Below are 6,194 nucleotides of genomic sequence, written 5' to 3'. Positions count from 1 at the left end.
TGATTTGTCACCAGCTAGATCTTTGATTTTATGGAAGCTACTTCATAAAGATTTGCCTATTGACTTCGATGTGTAAAAGAGAGGAACTCCATATGTTCTTTATGTAGAAATGATGTGGAATCTTTAGCTAATTCATTTTTTGAATGTTTTTTTCTTTGTTTTTTGGTTTTGAGACTTGGCGAAAACATATTTTTGAAGAAGCTATAATATTCTTTAGTTGCATCGCTTGTAATATTTATGAAGAATCTTAGTAGTTCCTTGCTCAAAATGGTTAAAACCAAGGTTGTTAAACTCTGAAAATTTACATAAATTTGTGGGAATTCGGTAAATGCAGATCGTCAACTTGACTCATAAACTTGTAAGAGTTTACTTTATATACAAAAACAAGTATTAAAATATTCATAAATAATATATTAATATATTGTTATATGATATTATAAATATGTTTATATTTTTTAGTGAAATATCACTATAATTATTATTAGTTGATCATATTGTATTTTTAAATATTTTTTTAACTATTTTTTAAAATAAATTTATTAATTTTACGTATCATATTTAATATTTAATATAATACAAAAAATGTCTGAATTTTTCTATGTGTAGACTTTGAGATCCAAAGACTTTGAGATCCAAAGACTTTGAGTCCAAATGCTAGTAGAAACCCTATCTTACAAATTTCATCTTCCTAAACTTCCTAAGTTACCAGCACATCAACCTTACTAGCAACAACCTTATGTGCTCAAAAGGAAGGCAGTATAAGAAGGTTGTAAACCACAAACACCATCACGAACATGAGCACTCATGAACGCGAGCACCTACAAACACAAGGTCCAACGTGCGACGAACACCAAGTGATAGTAAGCAACTGCGATGACAAGCACCACAACAAGAAAAGGTCTAATAAATGCATGATGGAAAGTGTTGTAGAAAAAGGAATGAAGAAGTGTTGAATCAGAAAACACCCAAACCTTGATCCTAGAGAGTTTTCTCCATAAATACGCTCCAAACAACCATTTTCATTTAAATGTTTTTCTTTCTCATCGAACATGCCAAATCGTTCGAAACTCACAAGTTTGATCGAGTGAATTGAGTCTACGTCTAATTCTACTGAGTTCACTTGAAAAATAAATTTATTTCCAAATTAAGTCGAAAACTGTAAGTATGAACATAAAATTATTCGAGTTAACTAATTAACTCACAAGTTTAATAACCATAGTTAAAACAATTATTGTTAGTATGGTAATTTAGATAATATGGGGCGAATGAGAAATGGTTGGCATCATGTCCTCTATTTGAAATATGTAGTATACCGACATTTCAAAGCACGATAATTGACAAATTTGTGACAAAGGATGAAATCTGGAGACATATGCGTGGAATAAGAGAAGATTAAGTCCAAACAAGAGAGAAACATATCTATGGTGATGTGTTTAATCACTAAAAAATGTAGGCCCGACATCATCCGTCTTGTTAGAATGATTTAGTTTGACTGTGTGTTTGAAAAGTCACTTAGTGGGTTTTTCTTTGTCCTTTTTACAATCATGTAGAATTTGTTTCTTCTAAGCAATGTGAAGTGCCTCCTTTTGTGAGTAGCGTAAAGGTTCTACAAAACCTTAGTGCAAAATAAGGTTTTTAGTATCTAATTACACCATCTTACTATTAAAAAAATCATTTAATTACTCCAGATGACGAACCGATGTTCATATGCACTAGTGTAGAAAGGGCTTTAGACGTCTGTTATTTTGGGCTTTTAACATCAGATCCCGATCCGATGTCTTTATGGGTTACGTTAATGGGACGTCGGATTACACCAAAACCGACGTCTAAGGGCACTATAGACGTTGAACATGGCATTAACCAACGTCTCCTGCAGCTCGTGTCTTTGGGTAGCGTAGTAGCACCTTCTTCCTTGTTTCCTCATAAGAAAAGCTTGCGTCTTCTACACCTCTTATGGCATTTCAACCGAAAACCGAATATGGGTCCTTGCCTAGTTCCATTCCAACCGCCAATGAAAAAAAATACGGTGACATAAGAACTAGGCAAGGACCCAAGTTCGATTTTGGGTTGAAATGTTATAAGAGATCCAAAAGATGTAAGCTTTTCTTACGAGAAAACTAGCAAAGGGAGAAGGTGCTACTACGCTACCCAAAGACACGAGAAAAACTGCACAAAAATACAACAAAAACTCATTTTAATCGGTTCAAATGGAAGATAATCCATCAAAGACTAATTTAATCGGAGTAAAAGTATGTTTAAACGGTTAAAAAGAGATAAAACGCACTTGGAAATGCAATGCCGCGGAGAGAAAAGGCGAGGAGGAAGCCGATGAAGTGTGCGTAACCGTGAGTTCGCGATTTCTGATTTAACAGGAATCAAGACGTCGGTGCCCTAAGTTCCCGACGTCTGTTCTCGACTAGACGTCAGGGACCTCAATAATATGACGTCCATTCGATTTAAAGATTAATATTCGCGGTGTATATAGACGTCGAATGTAAGGGGAGTCAACGTCCAAAACAACTTTTCACATACCTTGTCAGGCCATTTAGGCGTCGAATGTAAGGGGGACCGACGTCTCAATGACTATCTAGACATCGGTGTGGCGGGATTTGACGTCAACATGGCGAAAAAAATGACTTTTCACATTCTGACGCTACCTTTTTGGCGTCTAATTGTACGAACTGACGTGGTTTAAAGTATAGACGTCGAGCCCCCCATGAACCGACATCGCCAATGCCAACTTATTTACCAAAATGCTCCTAATCAATCTTTTACGTTGGATATTGTAGGATCCGACGTCTAAGGGGTGACATTAAAGGTCATTTCTGCACTAGTGTACTGTGATGTAAAAGTCATCACATTTTTACATCCAACATGCATATGACTTAAAATAAACATTTACAGTGGTTCAAGTTAAACTTAAAAACAATAATTTTCATATATATATATATATATATATATATATATATATATAATTAATGATAGTGTGTATTAGTCATTTTTAACATTAGTTTTATCATGTTTAATCGAAAAATAATAATATTTTACATCATTTATAAAATTAAAAAGAAAAATAGTCATATTTCAGATAAATTTTGATGTAACGACATAAAATATGAATATTTCGTTTAAATTTTATTTATTTCGTTTAGTCACATTATAAGTATGAAATGAAATATTTATAACTAAAGATTCAATTAAATTATATAATTTTAACTAAAGTTTCTTACACTACAAAAATAATGAATTTTAAGAGGGGTTATTTTCCGGCGATTATGGAAACCCCGAAAAATTCCAACTGTTCATAATAAAAACCGTTCATAATTTTTTTTTTTATTTTTGGAATAATTTTTCAAAAATATCTACCCAACTCGTTCCCTTCCCCTAAAATACTTCACGACACATTCCTTTGAAAAATATCTACCATGCCTTCATTTTTGCTCCTAATTTTCCCCAAACCCTAATTCTCTCTCTCAATTCATTTCTGCCTTCATACATTTTCCTCTAAAAGTTCACCATAATTATTTTCCTCCAAGTCCCTTCCCCGCACCATCTTCTTGTTGGTCTTCCCCTACGTTGTGTTCGTCGTCGAGGCGTCGAGGCGTTGTGGCTGCGTAGGTCGTGTTCGCTCTCGGAGTTCCTCGCATCTGCGTAGGTCACTTCATTTTCATTCCATTCATTGATTCGTTTTTCTTCCCGTTTATTTTCACTCTATGCGTTTGAACTTATGATTACTCTCGGAATTGAAACCATAGAAAAGCACATTTTAGGTTTATGATTAGTCTTGTGTTTTCTAAGAATACTAATGTATGAGAAGGGTGTGAAGTATAAGGAAGTGAGAGGCGAGGCAAGGCAAGGGGTAGGAATGATGAATCTCTTGAGCTCTGCACTATTGGGAGCAGAGGAAGATGTTCCTCACGGATCTTGTTACACTTAAGAAATTTTAAGAAAACCCAATTCATTTATTTTGGTTCTGAGGGACGTTCTCATTTTGCTTAGTTTTTGTTTTATTTTTTGTTTTTCTTTATACCACGTCGTTTTGGTTTAAACATGACCGAATGCGTTATGTGTGAGACAGGAAGTGTCTCCATTAACGTCAGGGAGACTGTCTCACAACGGTGAACCTTTGAACGGTGGTGCTTCTTTAACTGGAACGAACAGTCCATCAATCTCTCATTCTAACGAGTTTGACGATGTTGTCAATAAAAAAAATATCCAGTTCAGATTCATTGGCTCATGCTTTAGGAATCCAAGAGCATTGTTGATGGAATCGTGCTTGACGTAGTCCTTTTTTTGTATTTTTACCTTTCATAGCTTAGCTCTTAAGGAGCATGGGTTACTATAAATACTCAGCTCCTCTCTTGTATTGACACTTTTGAGCTTAATGAGAATTTGAATTTCTGACCTTCAGAAATAATTCTCTCTTGAAAGTCACATGCTAGAGAGTCCAAAGACTCCCTCTAGCCACCTTCCTTGCACACTGCCTCCATTCTCATTTTCCTTGAATTCTACCGTGCTCCACCTTATTTCTCTCACTTCCACGACGCTGCTTCCATACGCGTCAGCCATTCCTTCGCTGACACATCCTTGCGCACGCGTCAACATTCATTGCCTCATCATTTTTCTCTCTCGCTCATTCAAGACCACTTCATCTTCTCATATCAGAGAGCCTCACTTCATTTCTCACAATTCCACATCTCAGAAACCACATCTTTCATTCTCGCTCTCGAGCTCCTCACTGTAAGTCACATTTCTCCTCACAGATTCATATTTCTTCCTTCTACTTTAGCTTTGCTCATCCTCTGACAACATCATCCGCTAGGGTTTCCAGCTTCTCTCATCATTTCCTTCATTTTCACCATTTGTTTTCATTTTCCACCGAGTAAACCCTCCTTTTCTCTGATCTAACCCATTTCCACAAATTAATCACTTGTTTTCACCGTTTAATCGAACCAAACTAGAGTTTCTTGAGTCTGATCTCGGTGTCGGTGAGTTCGCACTCGAACTCAAGTTCTCTCTTGGCGATTAGGGTTTTCAACCGTTCACATAAGTTTTGCTCCGATTTCTCTCTCGATTTAGAGTGTCCTATCAATTCCGCTGCGTCATCTCTCTGGAGGAAGCTTCGAGGATTCCGCGTCGCGCCTTCGGTCACTTCTCGGAATCGTTTTTCCATCAATTGTGGACGCGTTCGCGGTCTACGTTTGGGTCCTTGCCCATCTAAAGTCTTTAGAGTCAAAGCTCGTTCTCATAGTGGATCATCTTCAGTTGCCCCTTCTAATAATGAATTACAAACTCAGGTTAATGAATATTTTATCAATTACTTGGTTTATTCCTTTTATGATTAACTTGTTAGGTATAATTTTTCTTACTTTTTAAATAATTTCATCTGTTACAGGTATCTTCATTGACATCAGAAGTCAATGACATGATATCACAAGTCAATAAAATGAAGGAAATGATAACAATTATGTTGCAAATTTATCAGGGTTAATTACCTTCAAAGTTTGCCTCATTTCAATAATCGGTAATAATTGTTATATTTATTTGTATGATTTTTTTTTAAATATATAACCGACTAACTATTATGTTATATTGTAGGTATCTGATTAAGGAAGCGTGCCAAACAATGAATGTAATGAAGATGAAGAAAATTAGACATGTATGAACAATTAGTTATGTCTGGATTGATATGCAATGTATGAAGTTTTGAGGAAGCAAATATCACATGTACATCCTTTTAGTTGTGTATGTATTGATATGCTAGTATCTTTAAGTGCTTTCCTAAAGCTGCCAAACAAGGGAAGGATCATCCTCATCAGTCCCTGAGCTAGTCTCCATGTATATTTCATCTTTTGAATCACTTTTCTTGTTAGTCTCTCTTAAATATAGTTCTAGTTTTATTATGGCTATTTCTAAATATTGATATGGTTGTTTCTGATGAATGAGTTTCATTTGTTTTGGATTTTATGGTGTTATCTTGTTCGTTGCCATGTTGACCGAAAATGGTATTTATATTATAATAAGCTTGGTGCAGAGGTAAGAAATTATGTTCAAATTCTATAATAAAAATTTGAGCATGATTTATGGAGAGATAACTCAAGTTATTAGCTTTGCAGTGTTATTGATTTTGTATTGGCAGAATAGGACTAACAGCAACCAACACATTTACATATAAATATGAATATGAATATATA

The sequence above is a fragment of the Vigna umbellata genome, chromosome 1, assembly GCF_029865625.1.
Source record: "Vigna umbellata cultivar VRB3 chromosome 1, Vumbellata_1.0, whole genome shotgun sequence".
Lineage (NCBI taxonomy): Eukaryota > Viridiplantae > Streptophyta > Magnoliopsida > Fabales > Fabaceae > Vigna > Vigna umbellata.
This window is presented reverse-complemented; position numbering follows the sequence as displayed.